The sequence below is a fragment of the Zonotrichia albicollis genome, chromosome 3, assembly GCF_047830755.1.
Source record: "Zonotrichia albicollis isolate bZonAlb1 chromosome 3, bZonAlb1.hap1, whole genome shotgun sequence".
NCBI lineage: Eukaryota > Metazoa > Chordata > Aves > Passeriformes > Passerellidae > Zonotrichia > Zonotrichia albicollis.
Window position 1 is genome coordinate 63,437,872 of NC_133821.1, and position 24,240 is coordinate 63,462,111.

Genomic DNA, 24,240 nt, shown 5'->3' on the forward strand with positions numbered 1-24,240 from the left:
GATGGCTTTAATATTACTTCTCTTGTTCTTTTTCTCCTTCCTAATGGGAGACTGGCCTAACGGGAGAAATGTAAGACACTGCAAAGCTAGTTGGCATTGTGTCCGTTTTATCCAGTCAAAACCCTATCTCATCTGTCTACGTCCACAGCCTAGCTTAAACCTAGCTTAAAGTCAATTTTTCCAAGTGATCAATGTTTCTCCTTCAGAAAAAATTGCAAATACACTTTTAAATATTGCTTTTCATAAAATACATACTACTCGATAGGCAAAAACCCATTATATTTCAAGTACTGCCTATTCAAGGAACTAAGGATGATAAAAGGGCACAATGTTTTTAATACCTTTGGCACGGCTCAGCTCTGCTGGAGTGAGTAAGAGCAGCCCACCTACCCGGATCAGAAGCTGTATGGGAGTTGCACGGAGCACATTGTTTGACAGGAGCTGCAAAGTCCTTCCTGGCCTGTGGCCAAGCCAGGTTTCCTGGCAGGAATGGGGCCCGAGAGCCAGCTCCCCTAGTCACATTAGCTGTGCTATCTGCCTGCTTCAAAACAGGACATTTCACTCCTATGAAAACTTTGAACATGAGAAGATTACTTGGAAACCAGGAGCTGTATTTATGTCAGATGCACCTACTAAATCAAGACTTTGAAAACTTTCTAGAAAGGAACATTATCCTTTTGCTCCTTTTTTAACGAGAGTGCCTTTGTGAGCTGTATGCAGGGGATGTATATCTGATTGACTGCAGAGCTCCAAGATTATTCCTTCTTTTCTTTTTTTTTCCTCTTTTTTTTCAGACCATTAAAATGGTTACACTCAACAGCTTTAAAATAAAATTTGGCAAAATATTACTTTTACTGCTTCTCAATTTGTAGATCATATTACAGTTCTTGCAAGTGAACAAATTGGAAGCTTATGTCTTCCAGGCTAAATCCTGAGTACACCATACAGAATAAATATTGACTCTAGCATAAGGACTAAGGGTCAGATCTAGCCTTGTTTAAAATCTTTTCTGTCCAGCTCTGCCAGCACAAAGCTGGCCTAAAACCACAGTAACTGGCCCCCAAAGAATTTGTATTCTATAGGGCAAGTGTTAGCTCAGACAAGCTGCAGTGGCTCCTATGAAATCCTCACACTCATGCACAGACTTCTGCCAAGACCCTTATTAGGCAAGTCTAGTTTATGTCTGGGATAAGCACAGCAGCCTTACTGGAGAGGCCACCTCTGAACTCTTCCCCACCTGCAGCTGAGAAGAAAATTGCCTTGGCTTTCAGGAAGAAAGGCAGCATACTTTCAGCTTGCTGTCCTACATGTTTCCTTCTGTCTTACTAACGAGATTCCCCAAAGAACTCCTTGGTGTTGATATCCCAGTGAAAAATGTAAAAAGACTGAGATCATTAGTAAAACATGGATTTAAAGTTTCTCCTGCATAGGCAAAGTCATAGATGGGCTAAGTCTGAAGAAGATCTCTCAACCAGCACCCAGTGTGCACCTCTGAACTGAAGGATTTAACTGGTATGAAGGTAGATAAGCATTTGTCCCTCCTTCTTTCCAAGGTTATATATTCATTCATGGGCTGAGGATGTTATGTAGCAACATAACAAAAAGAATGCAGTCCCTTGGGGGTACAGTTTTGGCATTTTACACAAATGAAAAAAAAGATGACCAACTGACACTTGGCAAAGTCTGAATTACTGGGAATGGGAGCATGCTTGTGCTTTTGCTCCAGTTTGGCAGGAATTGTAAGGCATCATTTTGCATATGCGAATCAAAAAAGTCAGCTCTTTTAAAAGAGGTTAGATGTATTTATTTTAGTCTGCCACTTTCTATGTTATAACTGCTGTTGTTAGCTCTTCAGATTTGAAGATACTACTCTAATTTGTTAATTTAATTCCACCCCAGATGTTCTAACTGCCCTCTGGATTTCAGTGCTTTTCTGAATGTATTGTCACTCTCCAAAATCAGCCAGAGAACCACAGTTTTGGAAAAACTGAAATATTTAAATTAATACTTATGGGTTTGGTTGGATTTTCAGGTTTTTTTGGGTGGGGTTTTTTTTGAGTAGTTTTTATTTTAATTTGGGCAGCTGAACTAATTATTACAATATACTTTTTAAAATGTCATTTAAAAGTACCATCCACTACAAACCCAAACACTGCTCAGCAAATGCACCCAGTACACAATGATCTAACAAACTGTACTGAGTTTACCTGAGGTCAAGTTCCAGGGCAGGATCTGTTCTCCATTGCTATACTGTGCTCACACGGATTCCCCAAGAAGCCAGGAACTGAGGGCACTCACTGAGAGGATCCAGTTACAGATACATCAAGGGCAGACTGCAGCCTCACTGTGACCAAACAACAACTTCAGGCTTTTGGGCACATTTGTGTCCCTGGTAGTTGCTGGTTTCAGGGGACAGATTCTGTGCATGTAAAACTAAAAGTGGTGTAAAACCTGGCATTTTGATTTGTGCAATTATTATTTTAGTGCTTGAGCTGTATTTGGCTTATACTTTGAGAACTGTACTAGAATCTCAGCCCTTGAGAACTGGCATCTAACACATTTTAGACAACTGTAGTAGAATTGAATATTTAATTATTTTTATGTTTTTACCAAATTCACCTCAATCATAATTATTTCATATAATTCAAAATATTACCTGAGACCATTATGAGAGTATGCTGAAGAACATACTTTAAAACACCACCAAGATGACAATCAACACCTACTAAGAAAACAATCAAGTAATCAAATCTGTTGTATGCTAACACCTGACAACCTGAACTGTAGGATCTTAGACCTGTTCAGACATTTCATATAAATGTCTGTGTGTACTTGCTGTGATGAAGACTTAAACTCTAAATGTGACCCTACTCAGACCCTACTGAGTCAGAGGTCAGGCACAGACTAAGATAAAAATCAGTTTTGAAACAAGAGCCGCTTATTACAAGATTTGACTCAGAGAGACTTAAAGGACACAAATTATTCCAACAAGAAGGAGAGCCAAATTCTGCTCTACATTAACCTGGTACGAATCTGAAGCAATGAGCTGCAAATCCAAGGACATCATTCCAGATTTATTCCTCATAAAAACAAACAGAATCAGACCACTTAGGTTTGGGCTTTTACATTCGACATACAAAATACCTGAAGTTATCTGCCAGAAGGTGAAAATAAACTAATCCAACACCTCTAAGATGTCTACAGAGAGAATTGTAACCTATATTGCAAGAAATGCTCAATTACACAGTAGTGAGAAAACATGAGTGATTTTCACTAAGAGATGTTGGTTTGTATTATAAATGCTTTGAGTACAGCTGCAGCAAAATACTCAGTTTTTGCTATGTTAAGTATCTCAAATATAATTTTAAACTGCTGTTCTCTGTAGAAGAACAGCACCAACCAAAAACCTTAACTTCATATTGAGTGTATTTTAAGAAGCCATATAGGAAGTCTAGAGTAGAAATACTTTAACACTGACCTTTTAACTATAATGACCAGGATTTCTCACTTAAAAATATATCACTATTTCCTTTTTCAGCATTATATACAATGTGATACATATACATTACTATCAGATGGAAAAAAAATGTATAAAAAAAGGCTTAATGTTGCCAAAGACCAGTTGAACAGTTATTTCCACAGGATGAATATTAAAGGGGGAAAAAAAAAAAGAAAAAACTTTGCAGGAGCCAAATTAATTTAAATGCTTCCTTTATAGGTAGGAATTTGAAAACAAATCTCAATTCTTCTCCTTGAACTGAACAAAATCCTGCTATCAAAGAGATGCCAAAACAGCCAACAAGTCAAAGAATCTTGTCAACCAATTAGCAGTTAATTGATCCCTCTGATCCCACTGCTTTTAATGGATCAGGTAAATATTTTGTTTCTGGTTGCCTCATCTTGCTGTGAACCTCAAGAGTCTGAGAGAGCGTGTCTGATAACACAAAATCTACCTGTTCTGTCTGACTGCCTTCTGACATGGGCATCCTGAATCTGTCTCTATACAAAGGAAAGGATTGGGATTATTCAGATATGAAACTAAACAAGAGAACTATATAAATTGCTAATCATTTCACACTGGTACTTATTTCCTTGGGGAGCAAGTTAAAAAATGAAAACAGTTTAATAAAATACCAATCATTTCCCATGTGGACCTTAAAATGTAATGGCAGAGCAACAGCAGATCTGACAGGCAGTACTTCCAGGATTATTAAAATTTCAGAAGACAACGAAAACACGACCATTGTTTTGCCCTGCCCATCACCCCACCCCACTCCCCATTTTCTTTTGAGCTGTAGTACACAGTGATTTATAAGAGTGAGAACAGCTCCCATACAGAGAACAGTTAGAAACCAATGCCCACCAAGGTCCTCTTTAAACACCATTTTGATGGCTGAAACAAGGTTTATGTGATGCCTAATCCCATTGGTGCTATCTGCAGAACAACGAGTGTCTCTCAAGGGTGAATTAAGTAGTAAGCAACAGTATTTACTAAATACACATTAACAATGTACAGGAGTATCCAAAACAGCGCTGAGATACAAATGAGCTCTTAATTCCTGGACTACTCTCTGTCAGCAGAAACTCAACTTTATCTCGCTTTCTTCTGAGCCACAGCAGTCAAACATAAGGACACTGTGCCAAACCATAGAAGTGTCAAATAGTTTCTAATCTAAGAATTACTTTTCACCATGTAGAAAAGAAATGGAGTTTTGCCCCTGCCCAAAAAGGGCTAAAATCTTCTGCAAAGCAAAAGCTCAGACACTAACCAATGATGCTATGTGATGCCACTGGGATTGCAATGGAAGTCTTGCATTTGGAAGAACTGGTGAAAATTACTGAGATTAAAGAATTTTCTTCTCAATTCAACACAAAGGAAAGTGTTAATCGGAAAGGGAAATTTCACACCCAATGAAGGACAGATTAAGTCCTGACTATGAATTTAGCAGCACCTCATAAGGATAAAGTGTATGCAAAAAGCCAGATTCCCATGCAGATGTGGTTTGCAGTCATTTATAGACTTATAAAACATCATCTACAGTGGGAAGGGTAAGAGTTCAAACTGTTAAAGTTGTCAGATATAAGAATTTTCCCAACTGAAAGACAGGCAAAGGCTGAAATGCCTCATCATTTTCATACAAGGATTGCAAAAGGGCAGCCACTGGGGAGAACACAGCTGCACTGGTAAACCTCTGTTAAGATATCATACAGCTTTCCCCCATGTTTTCCCAGGGGGAAAAAAACCCCAAAATTTGAGTAAATATTGCAACATTTTTTGGTACAAAGTAATTATTCTTCTCATGCCAAAAGAAAATACTAGGCAAATATCAGGCCTTAGCCTAGCATTTTCACCTCAGAAGGAAAATATAACTGAATTTTCTGGGAAGTGAGGTTTTTTAAGTTAAAAAGTTACACAATCCTAATTATGCAACCGTGGCAGATTTTGTGAACAGTCATGCCTCCTTTCACACCATGTCAAAAGAAACCACTTTCATTTCACATGAAAATATCAGTGTCTTTCAAACACCTTTTTGAATGAGCAAATGCACTGCCTCAGACTGAAACTCTCGCCCTGGCAAGAATTACATATGAAGACATTTATAGTACGTGAGCTTGCATTTGTTTTTCACTCACACCAATTATTATACAAGCTTATTTTAAAACCTGTCTTTGTTTACTAAGCTCTGTGGTCATCACATGTCAAAACAAAAAGAGGCACATGCCAAACACCAACAGTATGTTCTTACTATTTTTTTTTCCACTTTTTGCCCCCAAAGTAGAATGAGTCTTCACAGCAGTTTTATTTCAATCCATCCTGAATACTTTTTAAGAGTTCACCTGAGATCAACTATTAAGCCTCAAATCCTAAATATTGCATAGATGTCACAACAGCCACTACTCAGCAGTCAAAATGTTTTATTTTGAAAAATGACTCAATACAGGCATTTTGGTGCAGCAAATCCAGCCACTGAGCATTGCCTAAAGATTCTGATCACTAGAGAGGTAATGTAGGATACATTAATTAGACTGCATATTTAAAAATGCTGCTTTCTTTATAACTCTCAGGACAGCCAGCACAGGAAAAGAATAATAAAAAATCTCTTTAAAATTATTTGAATCATATTTTACAGTACTTTGTTCGTTTTTACTGTATGAAGCATTGAAAGCCAGTATGTATAACATTCAATTGCATCAGAACACCTCTTAAAAATTCAGCAAAATATGCATATGCTTTTTGCTACATTTTGTAGGTACACATGAAATTTCACTCTTTGCACTTAAGTTTCTTTTTGCAAAACCCAAATCAACTGTGTTTATTAACATTACCAACATTCTCACAAACAAACACTTCTAAAGAGATGAATGTCTACCAAAATGCCTGAAACTGCATTTCAAACCTCTGTTATTATAGAGCTGTTGCTATTTAAGGCACAGACCAAGCTGACAACTAAGTCAAGATTTCAACAAGAACAACATAATAAAACCCAAAACATTTTTCAGGAAAGACAGTGGTCAGATTTCATTATGACTTTTTACCAGACAAGGATAGATCGGAGGGCATCACCACAGCACCTTAAAGTTTTATCTACGCGTCCCACATGCCACTAACTTTTGTAACTACTCCAAGGAAACCTGCAATATGAAACTATTGAACACCAAATTACTCCTGTCCATGAGAAGTTGAAGTAAGGGCAGCAAAGAATCCTAATTTCAGCCACCAGGTAAGAGCTCAACAGGCTCTAAGAGGACATTCTCTCTTGAAGATCCATCAAAAGGGAAAGCAACTGTAGCTCAGCTTTAAAAAACTCCAGACAACTTCATACAGGGTTCTCCTTCTCCTGCATCCTGCCTGGCTCATTCCATCAAGTTTAGCTTTTATTTCCATTGTCAGAAGTGGAAAGAGAATTCACCTAACAGTCTGGCCCAAAAGTACCTTAGGTGCTTGCAATACACCAATGATACTTGCACACAACAAACAAAAGAAAGCATCACCAACACGCAACCCAATACTTTGAGTTGGAAGAGACCTTTAAAGATCAAGTTCAACTCCCAAACATCCCCATGTCTAGCCCTCAACATTCCCTTTATAGACAGGGAAATTATCACATAGAGTATATGTACAGGCATGCACGTTTGCAAAGCTAGACTTGAACTAATTATTACTGAACGCTCCTTAGGATAGGACAATCTGAAATGTTGCACTGCCAGCCAAAACCATATAGGGCTATTTTCCTTTAGACCACATTGCAATGTTTTATCACTCAGACCACCTAAGATAAATAATCCACTTAATCGACTTGCTCATTCAATTGAACTCTTCCCCCTCCTTTTCTCTTCCTCCCCCACCATCAGGGTTTGAGGACAGCCTGTTCGCCTGGAGATGGTGAATCACTACAAGCCAGCAGGCCCACTCGGTTCCTCAAAAGTCACAAAAGGTGTAAAAATAGCTCGTACTAATGAAGCAAGTACAGCGTCAGCAGCCAGATGAGCGTGGGTGATCTGATAAGGGTCTGCTGCTGCAAAGGGCAAATTATTAAGAGAATGATTCTGCCTCTCTCTCTTTTTATTAAGCTTTGTTCTTCCTTTGCTGAAACCAGCCCTCTGCAACGCCTGATAAATGACATCTGACAAGGCTGGCTGTAATTGCCAGTTTCATACCAGTGCAGGAAGTGGTGCCTCTCTACGAGCCAAAGGTACAGTGGAGATGTCACTAAAAAAAAACCCAACAAATAAAGAGAGGCACAAATAAAGCCTAAAAATAGCCAGGACTACCCACTGAGTATGACTGTGTGGGTATATTTAGTCTGTCTAACACCAACTTTCCTTGTTAAAAACACAATTTTACCTTTATGCAAAACAGCTTCCTGTTTCTAACTTGAGAAACTTGAGAACACAAGGGGGGTAAAAGTCAGATTTTAAAATCATCCCCTTTTCATTGACATCATAACAAGAGTAAAGATGAGAAGACCAGGCAAATCTTCCATGTGGCTTTTGCATCCTGACATGCCATAACAAATAATCGGAAGCTTTCCATTACAACATCCCAATAGACAACCCATCGAACTATGGGAACAGATTCAGAGGAAAAACCAGAGCTGCACCAGCAAACTGGGGAGCAGCAGGAGGTGAAGGCAGGGGCAGGTCCCACGCCCTGGAGCATGGCTGTGCCCGGCCAGCAGTAGTGGGACACGGTGGCTCTCTCACAGCCTGGTCCTGCATGCCACACCTGCCCTGGGCTGGTGCACAGCCCCTCCCTGGCACCAAGGACCTGCCAGGAAGGGAGACATCAGGTGCTGCCATTTCAGGTGCAGCCAAAGGGTCGCCCCTTGGCCGAGAACAGGACGGCTTGGCCTACTGCCAGTGCCGGCCGGCCTTGCTTGGGCTGCCACAGGAACCATCCACTGCTCCTCCTGACAGCAGCCCCGAGCCTCCCGTGGGTTTGACTGCAACAGGACAAGCACAGCTACACTCAGCTGAGATGTTCAGAGGTGTTCAGCCAAGTCTCCTGCCAGGCAAACTCCGTGCTCCTGCAGGCCATGCGCTTTGCTCCCTGCTTCCCTAAAGGAAGGCAGGGACGGTCCCCCCAATCCCCCTCAGAACATCTGCAACTATTTAAAGCCTGTGACTGGAATACCACTACTGGAGCAACACTCATGCCAAATTCCTAGTGCTGACTAGTGCTCTGCATGAGCTGTGCAAAGAAATGGTCTCTCCCACAATTTTGCTTTTTCTACTTGATATCATGACTCGTTTGGCTGACGCACACAAGAGGGGTTTGTTTCATTATTATGCAGCCTTTCTGTGTGCCTCCAAATACCGCCCATCACTTCTACTAAGGCTAAACAAAAACACACACGTTTTCACCAGACTTTTTCTCATTTACAACAGGAAAAAAAAAGCCCACTGTAGTATATTGCCAACTTCACATGCAAGATCCAATCCAAATGATTATTCTGAAGTTAGAATTTTTATTTTCCTCTGATTTAAACATTAAACAAAATGTAATTGAAGTTAATAAGATTAAATTTTTAACATTAACTACAGTGGGAAATTGAGACTGTGTTCTTTTCTTGATATGCTGTGATTAATTCCCACTGATGCAAGAGCACTCTTTGTGCAGCATCATAGTTTAGTCTTTTCACTCTTTGCCTTAGCAGTAAATTTAATAATCACTGATTTTTTAACTAGAATAGATAAACATGATGATGTAAGACAAATCATTTGATGATACTATTCTTCAGACAATTTAATTTTCATCTGAAATGAAGAATAGATGTTATTATATTAGAGGAAATACGGATAAAATTAATTATTAGTAGGCTTAAATACTGAAGACCATATTCTGGATGTATATTTCCATAAAGTTAATAGGAAGCAGGACCACATATTCTCAATCACTTTGAGGATCTTAAGTTATAAAGTACACAACCTTCTGTGTAGCTCCCCACTCAGAACAGAAATTCTGTCTAAGCAACAGTAATATAGTACCAGTCTTTTTAAGATTGCACCTATTTAAAGAAACATACAAAGGAGAAGATTAAACTAGAAAAACTGCAGAAAAGTGTTTTAAGAAAACATAACATTTACTATTATATTGCATTTTCTAAAATTCTGTAGAATAGACTGAAATTCCAAAATCAGGGAAAGAAATCTTTTTTGATAAGTTCATGCCATAGGCTTTCTCCTTTGGCCAGTGTTTAAACTATGGGTGCTGGAACCTTCTTGTCCCAAATGCAGAATCATGGAATCATTTAGATTAGAAAAGACTGTTAATATCATTAAGCCCAACCATTAACTTAACACTATTAAGTCCAGCATTAAACCATGTCCCTAAGTGCCACATCCACAAGACTTTAAATACTTCCAGGAATGGTGACTCCACCACTGCCCTATTAAAGCAGCCTGATCCAGTACTATGAAGAAAGTTTTCCTCATACTCAAACTAAACCTCCGCTGGTGCAACTTAAGGCCATTTTACCCTGCCCTAAAGTAAGTCCCTAACTCACACCTTCACAAACAGATGGCATAGGTGGGGTGGGAGACTGGATATAGTGGTGTCCTGCACTTCAGATGGGACAGTAGTTTCACAATGACATTTCCCACAAAATGAAAGCCTACAGGAGGTTAAAGCACACCATAGGCAAATGGAGGCAGTGGGCACCAGCACAGGACAGCAGGGTAGGCTGCAACAGGAGCTACGGGAGGCAGTAAGGAAATACAGCATTAAGTAGAGTCTGCACTATCTCACATCACCCTACATCCTGCTGCAGGTTGCTTTTCCTGCCACAGCCTTCTCCCTCCCACCCCTGCACGGTGTCATTTTCCCCACTGTGCCCTCCCCTCCCACTCACCAACACATAAGGCACACCATGATTTATGTCACCTCTCAAATCTGGCCCAGCATCTCAGAGGTGCAAGAATAGATGAAGTCTACAAAGGCTTAGGATTAATTTGCTTTATTGCCAATTGCAACAGGCAAGTGGCTCAGCTCATAATGCAATTTTATCCTCAGGAGACCTGCAGGAGGTGGGAGCAGGTTGCCACGAGCCTGGTGCCTTCTGTGCACTGACATATGTCCTTGTTGCTGGGCAAAAGGGCACATCCAATTAGGTGTCTTTTATTATTAACGTTCTGCTGTTTCATCTCTTGATCATGTATCCTCCTCTTGGTTCCTCTGCACCCCAGCTTGTGTAACACACCAACATCTGCAGACACACTGCTCTACCTGGGAAAGCTCAAGTGGAAATCTGGTGGTGGAGACCAGCTATCTTCCTCTTGTAGACCCAAGCAATATCACACTAACTAGATTCCTCAAGCTAAAAGGATGAGAAATATGAGGTATCTGCCTTGCTGGGAGTAATAATTACAATGTATTATTAACAAAACTCAGGTTTCATCATTAACTGGACTCAGGTTTCAAGAGCTGATCTCACCCTAATGATCCTCCAAATTACATCCAGTCTTTCCTTCTGAGTGGATCTAGTACCAGCAAGGAAGTCTGCAGGTAACTGTTACACTGAAAAGAAAGCCCGGGTAAAAATGAGCTATAAATACCACAATCAAACAGGTGCAAAGAATTACAGACATTTTAAGTTGCCCGAACTCAGGGCCATCTCACCACTTGGATCTGATTCTGCCAGAAAGATAGAGACTGTAACTTCAAAGCAGCTGAGAGGAAAGGGCTCACTGTCAGTGTGTGCTGCATATGGCACAGCTGACCTGACCCTCCTTCTGCAAAGGATTGACTCCACTCCCCTCAAAGATGTCAGTCAAGTCAGAGCTCCTCTCTTGCATCTCAAAGCATGAGAAAGGCCACCTACATGGTTGCTATAATAAAGTAGCCAACTGTCTCAACTCCAGCCACAAAAAAACCTTGTTTGATTTTGTTCCTCGCCCAAGCTCATCAGACGAACAAAGACCTTCAAAAGCGTTTTCTCAACCCCTAAGTGAGAGATGAAAATACGACTTTAATTGTGCATTGGTGAGGTCTCCTTGAGTAAAATAAACCAAATTGCTCAGATGCAACTACGTAACAGGGAGCCTAATTGCTTGGCTAGCATCAACAAAGGGCTGATGGTTCATTAGAGCAAGCTGGAGGAGCTGCTCTTTGCATCTTCACAAGCTGGGAGTATTTCATTGCAAAATCGCTACGGCTGTTTGATCCAAAACTCAGCCTCTGAGTTCTGATCAGGAAAACTTAACAGCAAAAAGCCATCACTCTGATATTTTTCTTCACAACTTTCTTCAGGGTGAAAATTTATTTTTCTCCTTGATCTGTTCAAGGATGTCAAATCTAATCATAAGATAGGATATGAACTTTTATATTCTGTATATGCTGCTTAGAGAAAGAACAGAACTGATGTGAACCAAATTGCAGTTTCACATGACAGCTGGAAGATGCTGGCACTTAGGCTGCTATCCTGAGGTCTAACTGCAACAGGACCTTGCCAGAAAGAGCAAAGGGCAGAGGAAGGCCAGGAAAAGGCCAGTGGAGGTCAAAGGCACTCACATTTTCTGCTTACTGGTCAAAGCAGATTTGGACAGCAGGCAATCGGGCAGACGGCAAAGGAAGCTTACTTCCATCTTATCCAACAGGGAAATAATTTGCTAAATCACACTAAAGGGGAAGCAGTTAGTGGCAGCTAGTGCCATCAAAATGTTCAGGAGCATTCTCTGCCTGGGGCAGTTCTACACCCCTTTTGGGAGACCACACTGCTCTGCTTAAATTTGCCTGTCTACTCGCTCATCATAAAGCTCAGATAAACCACGGCCTTGCTTTATGCTTTTTCCATCACAACCATCTTTAGACTTAAAACCTGCTCGATGAAAAACACAAACGTAATCTCAGGCAGATAACTGCCTCAGCAAGTCTTTTAAGAGCACCTTATTTTCTCCAACTCAAATTCCTCATGTGAATAGGTTCACATACAGGCTCAGACACATCTGCATAAAGAGGTCCATTTGCCTGAGTGTTTACTAATGAATGCTTGGCAGTCAGAAGGACACCAGAAGTGCATCCAATTGTTTTCATTTTTTAAAGAAAAGGTGGTTTACATCTCTAGGAACAAAGCATCGATGAACTTGCTTATAAAATGCACCACCCCTGGATTCAAATCTTTGGGTGTGCATTTTTTCCCCCCTTTTATGCAGTCTGAGTCAGTTTGTGGGAAAGTTATTAGAAATATTCCACCAATGAATTGAGAAGTGGATCAAACCAGGACAACACAAACCTTCAATAAAGCAGAAGACTCCACAGGGGGTGCTCTCAGGAAAACCGCTCAAATGCAGAACTACCCATTGTGCTGAGGGCTTAGGTAGGTCAGCTCTTTGCATGCTCTGCTTTTCACTCAAGTTGCTCATCAGGAGTGGAAACTAAAATCTTCTTTTCTGACAGGTTATGAATTAAATAGATACATCTGGTTTCCAGGATCTCTTACCTGCTGCTAGCAATTTCACATAGAAATAATAAAAAAGAGTCCTCATAGAGTACATTATTTCTAGAGGTATCTTTTTAATCACAGACTACTGTAAGATACTTCTTCTCCAGCAGCAGTGAGTCCAGGAAGCACAGAGCATCTGCCAGCATTTAAAGAAGAGCACATCTAAAACCATAGCTCCAAGTTGTCAAAATACTGCTTGTTGCAGGAATTTCATCTATGCTAACACTCTGCTAGAGCAGTCCAGGTAATAACAGCAATAACAAACAAAGAAAAAGTTATAGGCCTGCTAATATAAATGGGGCAGCATTGCTCACAGATATTTTTAAGTCCTAGTGGTGTTGATCCACTGGGACTTAAAAAGCATAAGCAGGTCTGGATTTATAGAAAAGGAAAGAGTAAGCGGATGACTACCCCACAGGAAGTTTCTATTTAAAAAAGTGTCTGCCTTGACTGAAAATCAAGATAACACCTCTGAAATTCCCACCTGTCAAATGCATTCTGTTTCCTCCTTGGTTTTCTTTTTCTTTCTACAGTGAACTGAACTACTCTAAAATTTTCTTTCTGTGATTTTCAGCTAAAGTAGATATGGAAGGAACTGCGGACAAGCACTGAGGGCATTAAGCCTACAAGACTCAGCCTTTGTCTCCCTTGAGAAATGGATATAATGCCAGCTTGAGTGGACTCTGAATCCAGGTTTTAATTAGACAGAAGGTGAAATCAGCAAAACCTACCTCTTGCTCAAATATTATTCTTTCCTTAGTATCCCAGTGCTCTCCAGAAAAAATGCTCTTCTGACCTGTTGGTCGCCTGTTGGTCACCACTTGTGCAGGCACAGAATCCACACTCTGTCCCCTGTGTGTCCTCACCATCTGCATGTTGTCTACCTCTCCATCGAGAGCCTCCAATAAAAACTTCCTATAATAGAATTGTCCTGACTCACAGGTAGGGGGGGAGGGAAGCTGACCTCGCTGCAGCATCAAGAGTCTCTGACGCATTTTGGGAGGCTGTGGTTTCAGGTCTGAAAGAATTCAGCCTTGTTTTCAATGAGGTTTCATACAATTAACTTCCAAACTATCACCCTATAGCTCCATGTCCATTTGAAACTTGATATTGTTTAGTGGTTCAACGGAGCACTATTCAGGGCTTTAGGCGTGCGCTTGGTGAATTAGCAGTACTCACCAGCAGAAGAGAGTTTCTCAGAAACGCAGCCACCCAGGCTCCTGACTGGCTCCACCTCTTGTCCGCCCACTCCCAGTTTCAGACATTTCACATTCCAAAACTGGAAGTGTCTATGCAACGTAAGGTCAGATTATGGCACAACATGCTCTTTTCCTTCTAAGAGCCACTGCATCTTCAAAAGTACATCTACTCTAACAGCAAGAGAGCTGTTTACAGCGAATTTCTATCTGAGTGGGAGTATTTTCTCCATGAATCTTATAACAAGGACATGACGTGTAAGACTCTTCCCTGAATTTGGTAAAATTGTTACTGAGATGGCATTTATTCAATACTTCCACATCAGCATGCCTTCCCCTTTAAGCTGCCTTTTGAGAAATTGAGAATTCATTTTTACACTTCCTTAAAGTATTTCTGTGCTGGATAATTTTAGGACACACTAAACAGAACAATTTCTGCCTTTCTTATATTTAGAACCAAGGCCTTTGCAATGCAACCATGAAATACAACTGATTGTCACAAATGTAGGTTTTGCCAATTGTTTTTTCCTGCCAAACTGTGAAGTAATTGCTGTGATCATTCCTTCAGTTAGTCTTCCAATTCTAACAGGTGAATGAAAACTCCAGTTTCAATTATACTTGAAGAAAACCTTCCTTTTTGGTATAGGGGACTACAAGTGAGGTGAGGTTTATTGTTTTTCCAAAAGAACAACACACAGGTGGAAATTACGGCGATATTTTGTGTTCGTTGAAACTGTGTTCAGCTTCCAGTACAATTAAGTCTTTGCTGTTAGCACAGAAGGCCTATTTGGTGTTTCCTTGAATGCCACCAACTTATGTTGGTATCACCTAAAGGCAACTGTTGACATATTTAAATAAAGAATTAATGACCAGTCCTTATGTGTCCCTTCTTCTTTCTATTTAGATCGGTCACCTTTGTCTTCAGCACCACTGGGGAAGCTAAGCAGTGGGGAAGCAGAAGGGTTTGGGGCTGGGAGGGTTCCCACCATCACCTGGTAAGAATGGGGATGCTGGCAGGATGACTAAGGCAGCTCTCAAAAACCCTTCCTGATTTCACAGTCAAACAAGTTCTCCATAAGCTGTTGGTCCTATCCTCTCAGAAGGAAGAAGGTTCAGATCCAACAGTCAGCATTCAGAAATCTAATTCAGGCTACCCAGCAAAAATTATGAGGGTCAAAACAAACTAGTGACAGAGTAAGGGGGAACAGGAACTCAAGAGAATCCTATGAGAGGGGCAGGAAAAGGGACAGAGGAGGATGCTTTGGATGTGTGCTGGCACCATGCTTTCCTGCAGGTAAAAGCAGCCCAGGGTTTCACTCCAAGTCACTCATTTGGAAGATAGGATTGAGAGTCAACTGTCCTTCATCCAGTGGAAAAGATACCTAAAATGGAGCTAATGGCTTAAAGTTACTTAGTTCCTGTTCAGTCTGTGAGCAAGTAAAAGGCTAGACTGTAATATTGAACCACAACTCCCTTGCCTTTCTGAGAAGCCCAGGGGAGGCTGCCTAAAGGAAAGTCAGACATCGGCCATGCTGCTTCCTGTGTGCACCAGGTGAAGAAATCTGCACCTGCCTTCAGGCTCATGTAGATAGCGAGCTTCCTCTGGTGCAGTGGCTGTCACACAGAGCGCTTTCTGGTACAGCCCATTTCCTCCTGGGGGACATTTCCCTCGGGGACAACAGGGGCTAGTGCTCTGTGCGTGCCACCAGTCACAATCACAAAACTGCCGGTGGCCACCATGCAATATAACCAAAGTTCTAGCGCTGTGACTAGAACTTGCTCCATGTGCCAATGAGAACAGAATGAAGAATGGATGAGAGAGAGCAAGACAAAGATTCACAGAAATCTGGGGACACTGTACCATAAGAGAACCCAGCACCTACTACAAATATTGGTACTATTCAAACCGTTAGTTTAAAAAGTAAAAGTGGTATTCATTCTTTTTTAACATTCATCCATAAGAGGTCACTGTGTGATACAATGAACACCTTGGTGTCAGCAGCATTCTTCTCCCTTCCCATATGCTCAGCACCAAGTGTCCAGTCACCTCCAGTAATGTCTCAGCCATTACCCAGCTGACCACAGTAGGGGCTACCAGGGAAGGAATTAAAACAAGACAAATGGAAGACTCAATGTTGATTGTGTGATCTTAGTCAATTTTACAATCACTTAAACATACTTTTTATTCCCCATTAATCTCAAATGAAGTCCAAGAGTTTAACAACCCCCACAGACATGTTAAATAACCAGTATAATATACACAAAATTTTGGGAAACTGAGTTTAAACAGCAAAGATATAGGCTCACAAATGAACAAGGCTCCTCTGGTTTCTCAGGGTTTGGGGCCTCTATTTTAGAATTTGTTTCACTTTGACATTGTTTTTTCAGTAGTAAGTAGACTTTTTCACCCAAGTGACGACAACCCAGTGTGGGACACAAAGACTGTCAAGGTGATCTGCCCACAGAAACTTCTTAAGCATAAATTTTTTGTACTGCCATTCATAATGAGATGAGAAACGTAACAGGCAACTTAACAGCAACTGAAACTATTTTAGCTCAGATCAGCTAAACAAAGGTCTTCTTCATGGAGTAAAGTGACTTAAAGGGAAGTATTTAATTCAGAGATTTCCATGGGAAAACAAAAAAATAAAAATAGCAATATGGAAATTTTCCAGTGGAAAACTTGTTCTTGTGGAAATTCCGCTTTCAATTGACAAATTGTTTTCATGGGAAATTCCTAAGCAGCTGTAGGCACAGCCCTCATGCTGAGAAGTTTAAAAGCAGCTCATTTTTGACCCAGCACCCTCAGATTTCCCACATCAGATAAACTGCAAAAGCAAGGCCCTCATTTTTCCCTTACTCCTGAGCACACCCTGCAGCATCTCACTGCGGGCATGAGAATATACTGACTGCAGTGGCCGCAGGCACATGGTTACTGATGGAGTGTATGCAGGACTACCCTTTTAATGTCCCAAATCAAGACTAACTAGAGGCTCTTATAGGAGCTGTCTTTAATGTTCTGATAACTCTGATTTACTCTGGTAAAGCTGTCACTGACTTCAGCAACAGGTTTACCTGCACTAGGGATTGCAGGCTTGGGAGAATCTAAAATGAAGCTTCTCACAGTGGACTGCATCAAGGAGAGAGAACTTGGTGCTGACTTTTATGTGCTTATGTGAATGGTCACAAATCATGGATACAAGTCTGTCATTATTAACTGTCTTACACTGGCTTAAACCTGTCAATAAGAACTGTACACCCTACAGCTAACATTACAGAGAGCAAGACAAACATTTTTAGCAAGCTTGCTAAGGGTCTTCTAAATTTGCAGTGGAGCATTGAGTAAGTGTCACCTTTACAGAATGATATTAGGAAAGCATAAACCATTCATTATAACACATCTTCTATCCACCACTTTAGCATGAATCATCATACCATGTAAACAAGCTAGAAATCATATTTATGGTAGGACTCAAAGTATCTCAGAAAGTCAGAGGAAGAAAAAAGCAATTACAGGAGGCAAGCATGTACAAAACCTCACAGTCCAGAAAGGTACTAGAAAGGTACTGAGCACCTCAATCATTCACCTGATCATTTGCAGTGATTTACATGTTTCTGTACCAGACCTGGACATTTCACACTAGTGCATTTTTCACACAAAATAAAATTTAGAATCCCTTGAGTAAAAAAGTTAACTCTACTGGCTGTATGGGACCGGTCTTCATAATTTATTCTCAAGAGTGAAACTGTCTCTTTCCCAATCACCCTCTGCCCCATACAGCCTATTCAAGCACAGAGAGGATCCAGCATACCCCAGACTGAGTTGGGGTGGAGGAGCTCAAGCACAGTTGAGCTTTGGCAGGAGCAGGAACCCCAAGGTGCCATTGGAGGAGGATTTTGGCAGCTGGCTGCCTGCCAGGGGCTGCGGGCTACAAGGTGAAGGAGTGGACAAAGGCCACTGCTCAGCTGCTATAGTGACCTTCAGCTATGCTGATCTGCAACAGGAATGCACCCTCTGGCCATACTCGTGTTTCCACATGCTTTCTTGGCTATCTGCAGCGCCACATACACACGCCTGACACCGAGCTGGCATGCACAGCCCATGTCTGTACTGCAGGCAGGCCAGCGAGCTCCCCTCCAGCTGCACTGCTGCTCCTCACCCACGCTGCACAGCACCCAGATGTGCCCACCAAGGCCTGCTGGTGAGCTGCATGCATGGTGAGCATACAAGGCCTGCTGCATGGCTATGACAACCAGACACCCTGAGGTGGAATGACAAGTGAATTTCAAAGATGGGCAAAAAAATCCTGTCTCTCTACCTGAAGGAATTAGTCTTTTCTGATGTTACAGCAATAAAATTGTAATGAAAGCATTATTAATGCAAGCTTTGTTACTGAAGCGACAAGAAGGGCATTTATTTTCAGAGCCAGACACTCGAAGGAATACCCCACATGGTAGACAGTGTAAGTATCCTGTATTTCCAGTTTGTAACAGAGCTACTTCTACTACACTGAAGCACATGTGATAAGAGAAGAGGGCCCAGGCCCTTCTCCATATTCTCTGCATACCTGTTACTATCACACAGCTGCTCTCAAGTCTACAGTTTCCTGTGCAGTACAAACTGCATACCACTTCCCCTACGGAAAAAAGGGCCTTGCTTGTTCTTAATTGACGATGGAAATACTGTCATATTTTCCACTAGCCAAGCTCGAAACCATTACTGAACAAACCTTCATTAATTTTTCCACAACATTTTGCAGAAATGTCAGGAAACAGCTGCACCAGAATGATTAACTGTCCTTATCACTAAGGCTTCATTGGCCAACTTCAAATTATATAGGTTTTCTTCTTTCAAATTCTACTTTTAGAGGTATTTTTTGCTATTCTTCAGTTGACTGTTTCAGTACAACACTTTCTCTTCAAAAGTATCTGATTGCACAGGTTCAGTGGCAGACAGACATTTTACGACCAGTGGAAGAATTTGTACAGTTTGGAGCGGCATACTTTTAGGAAAAGATTGCTTCCTGCAGATTGCTCAGCTGTGTCTTTCTTGGATCAAATTCAATGAAATTCACAACTTGCAGTCAGATTGTATTTGCCAGTCAGGCTGAATTCATTACACTGACATAAACTTCTCTTCCTGCATTTTCTTATTCCTTTCTTTTCCTGTCCTCCTCTTTTCCTTGCCCCTTCTCTCTCCCCACACTCTCTTTCTCACCTCTTCTTTGAGCTATACCATGTGTCAAAACTTATCATACAGTGCCCTGTACATTTTCTGGCAAAAACAAGTGGAACAGTACACATCACCATCCCAAACATGCAAACTCTGAGATGCTAGAAGGCTTAGTACCAAATGAAAGTGCAGTCATCTGGAGGTAACTGCTAGTGTGGATCTGAGCTTCCCAACTGTCTGAAACTTTGCAGTCTCAGAACTTTTTAGCAAAGTGTCAGTGAGAAAGAGACTCCACTCACGTGGATTTGCACAGGGCATTGGACTTGTCAAAAATCTAATCTTCAAATTTTGTTTAGAACGCAGCCAGGTTCATAGGGTTACTTTTAAAGACTGACATTGTAGTATAGAATCCTGCTTGTATTTTCAAATTATTTAGGGTTACTATAGCATGGTGTGTAACAATAATTCTGCATATATGTCACTGGCAGATTTAAAATTGCAGTTGTTCACTCCATGTCTTAATTAAAGCTGCAAGCCTTGAATATATAACCTTAAGATATTTTTAGACAGAGGGAAATATAGATGCAAAAGGTATATACACATCTTGGAAGCTAAATAAAATTAATGCCATCAAGTGGGGGGTTCCGTGATTCAAGTGTTCATGCTGTTATGATCCCCTAGCAAAAAGCAGGATACTTGCAGGATTTTAAAGAAATGAAACATATAGAGGTTTATTTAGGTCGTATAAAGAATCCATTTGCATGTCTTGCTTTTTAAAAATATCTCTCCCACAGCAGTGTGCATTGCAGCACACCATCCCCACACAGCTCTGCTCAGGCAGAGCCAGCTGGGTCAACTCCTGAGCTCCTGCATTGCCTTCAGCAGGTATATGGACACCTGGGCGCCCCTGGGCCAGGATGCCTGCCTAACACAGAATGCTGGCCTTGCTATTTAATTGGTGCAGTGCTGGCTACGAAAAAAAAAAAAAAAACACCAAAAAAACCCCAGCTATGTTTTTAAATTACTCTACCAAGATATCTGCTTAGATGGCAGAAATTGCAGTACACTATATTCTGCTTAAAATACGTATGAATATATATGGGTTCTATTTACGAGATACGAAATACTGCCAAAAGTACGCAGGTTCTTTAAGGATTCAGTTTCATAATATGCAACGCCAAATTTCTCCTTCACAATATCCTCATCTGTCTCTGCTCTAGCTGGAAAGCAGCAGCTCTCGGTGCCAGAGCATTTCAGCGACCGTGTCCTTCCTTCCAATGGGCGGGATGTCAGCGCACTGCCGGCTGCGGCCGCACGGGCCACATGTTGTTGGGCGCGGGGGAATGAAGCTGTTCGATTTCATTAAGCAAGCATTGATTTTTATGGCTCTGGCGGTTGGTTCCGTTTTTTTGGGGGTGGGGACGCTGTGCAATGAAGGGAAGCCGAACGCGGCCCCGCCGGCGGCAGCAGGGTGATGAGCGGGGCTCCGCAGCTGCCCGAGGCCCGGGGCTGGCAGCGGCAGCTGCGCCGGGCGCGGCCTCTCCTCCCTCAGCCCGGCCGCCCCCGCCCGCCGGGCCGCTGCCTCGGCAGCGCGGCCTTCCGTGCCCCGCAGCTGCGAGCCTGCAGAGCGCAGTGCCCGTTCCTGCCTCCTCTGGGCCTGCCCGGGTCTCATCCCCCCCAGCCCGGCACGGGCTGTCAGGGAACTGCCGCATGGATTTGCTGTCCAGCCGCGCTGCTCGGCCGCCTCCGGTACGGGAAAGAAGAAACGTGTTTTGCCCCTCTGCGGATACTAGCGGGACCAGAAGCAGGTGCTCCCACTTACCCGAGTTTGCACATCTCGAGCTCAAACCTACAGGACGATTCAGCCTCGCTCTATTCATGCTGTCAGCAATGAGCAGCAGGATCTAGGGGCAATGTCACAACAAAAAGAGAGACCTTGAACTTGCTTCACCCTTTGCATAGTCATTTATATTTGGGCAAAGTGGATAACAGCTCCTTTAGCACCAGCGTAGTGGTATTTTATGCTCGCTCGGCATTCACTTTACCCAGGTATAAATAGCAAAAGGTTTCAGGCAGTAGAGAATCAGGACCAGTATCTTCAAAGGATTCCTAGCCAAAATAAAGCAGCTAGTCCTCCACACCACAGCTTGCAATCTTGCTCAGCTGCAGGAAACATTCCCTGAAGGATGCCTGAGACTGCTGGTTTGGCAGCCTTGCATGCTCTGGTCCCTGGAGAAAATGTGCCTTTCCTACCACCCCGTGCCTAGAGGTGGAATCAGACTGCAAGCTTTCACCTGTACACTAGGCAGTAATAGGGTTCCATTTCTTCATGGGAGCCTTTTATTAGCTCACACAGCGTATTTACTACCCTAACAGTGTTAAGTGCTTGCCTTAATATCCTTAGCACACGAGGTAGTGGTATATATGATCATAGTTACAATAACGCTGGTTTAAACTACATTAATTGAGAGCATCTATTCTAAAATTTAAATGTTCCAAACAAAAAGTGAAGTGTGCTGTTATTCGGCTGACACATTACTGGGGAGAGTTCTCATGTACAAGAGCCACAGCACAAGTGCCTTTAAGTTACACGCTGACAAAACCTGAAAGCTGTATGCTAAAACCCCGTTTCAGAGCATGGCCGCCATACTCTTGTGTGCCAAAGTTCTCCGTTTTCCACTTAAATCCTGCCTGGTGAGTCAGGACATGGCCAGGTTTCCATACTCCAGCAGTGTTCCATTACTCCTCCTTATAAATTTCACACGCTGTTAATGCTTTCCAAACTGGCAACACAGCTCAGGGGTGCATGAGGACAGTTTATTTTCCTGCTGAACTTTAAACAGAAATTCCACAGGACCTCTGGCGGGGGTAACAGCCCTGCTGACAGCCATCAGTTCACACCCTCTCGCCCACCCAACTCTGATCCCAGGCTGCACACAAACATCTCGGCGGCTCTCAGAGGCTGCAGGGGGGAGAGAGAGCAACGCAGATACCCACGACTCCCATTGCAGGGACCCTGAGAGGGATCCATAAGAAGAGATATCCCATATAGCACCATTCTGGACTGCAGAATATTTGGGATCAGTTCCAGGGTTGAGCAAAGGTTCAAAGGATTGCCCTTCTCAATTTAACCCCTTCTTTCACTGAATTCATATATAGAATGAAACATAGATCCAACACTATAACACTATTTACATAATCCTGAAAAATCTGGTGCGGTTATCTCAAATCTGTATTTGAGAAAAATCTGTGGTTATCTCTATGTTCTGTATTTTCTTCGAACACCTCATGTGCTGGTGATATGACATGAGAATCTTCAGGGTCTTCCTTATACACCTAGCTTCTATGGCTGAAGATAAATATTGGATAATTAAAAAAAAAAGAAACTCAATGAGAGAGATCAAACTTTCCTTAACCTTTCACTCTTTCAAGCTTGTCTTAATAAATTCTAAGGGCTAACAACTCTTTGACCATCAAGGATGTGCAAGAAGATGAGAGCAGCTTCTCAGTGCTTCAGGTCTCCTATAGCAAGAAAAGTAACTTTGTATTACTGCACACAGGCACAGTTTTTGAGACTGTGAATACGAAAACTGACCATCTTGGGACTACCAACCCTAATAAACATGGTGCTGCAATCAGTAGCTGAAAACTGACTTTTTCTTGACAAGATAAATTGTCTTCTGAACTGATGCCACAGTAAGACCTCTGTTGGGAATCCACTAACTTTAAGCTTGGGTGTTATTGCATACAACAACATTAGCACTTTTATAACTGCAGTTTCTAAATGCCCAAGTGTTCAAGACCCAGAGGAAAAATGAAACCTTGAACAGTACTGTCCATGGTGCACTTGAAATGGCAAGATTGTCAAGCATAAATCACCAACTTATATTTTAGGACAAAGTAAATAAACACCCCCAGACATTTCAGATATAAAAACCTCACCCACCATATCTTCTTGTATTTTTACAAGCACACTTTTCGGTTTAGTTCAAGAAGTGGAGTCCCTGGATATTTGATATAAGAATTGCATAGGAGAAGGGAAAGTGGAAAACCAAATATGTGGACAAAACAAAGACATCACTTCCAAATTACCAAAAACCTGCCCCAAAACAGAAATGTGTCTAATTTTGGCAAAAGCTGGCTTCAGTTGTAACAAAAGGATACATAATGAGGAGTTAAATGTGTGTCACTTCCACATGAAGCCTTTTCAGAATTAAAAACTGTGCTCTCAGACCCACTCCCTCAGCTCATGCAAAACCACCCTTCCTTTTCTCTCCTACCTGGCTGCTGCCATCAAAGGTGCACATGAGTAATGGTTCCAGTCAAAGCAATTTGGTTCACTACTCCAGCAAATATGGCTGTTGACTCTCTCTTCCACCTGTTTGGAAAGCAAATATTAAAGATTTTTAAAGACTGTGATCAATTCAGCCTGCTGTTTGATTTTAAAACCTGAGTTTATGGTGTTGGCTACATCAATACATGTAAGAACTTGAGATTGTCACAGTCCTTGCTGCCTTCAGAGCAATGTGGCACCAGCAATCAGTAGCTCTCCTGTGGTTTCCAACTTGCTGTGGGCTAGAATACACATCAACTAATGCATGTCAAAGTGAAAACAATAGACATACAAGGCCAGTAGGTGCATACAATGATGTATTTTCAAACATGATATATACAAAAAGCAGGGTAAGCACAAACCATGAATTGTCTTTTAGGCCTTGTCATTCCAAGTGTTCTGCCTAATTTCTGTCCAATTTTGAAAACATCATGCCCAAATCCTAACTTAAGAGCACATAATTTTTAATTAAATGCAAATACTTTCCTGTTATTGAACCAGAGCAATGTGATTATCTTTCATCCTGCTTCTTTCCTATTTAGCACTTTAAAAGTGAGACCACCTATAGGAATTCCCTTTTCCATATGATGCTAGTAT

General features: G+C 41.7%; 1 protein-coding gene across 12 annotated transcripts in view; it reads right to left on the reverse strand.

Annotated features, from left to right (window-relative positions):
- HIVEP2 (HIVEP zinc finger 2) overlaps positions 1–24,240 on the reverse strand; it is a 135,631-nt gene that overhangs the window by 27,609 nt on the left and 83,782 nt on the right. For all 12 annotated transcript variants that reach the window (XM_074537653.1, XM_074537656.1, XM_074537654.1 and 9 more), the window contains one exon: positions 23,591–23,688. The gene's annotated coding sequence lies outside the window, so the exon portion shown is untranslated. The remainder of the gene's footprint in view (positions 1–23,590; positions 23,689–24,240) is intronic.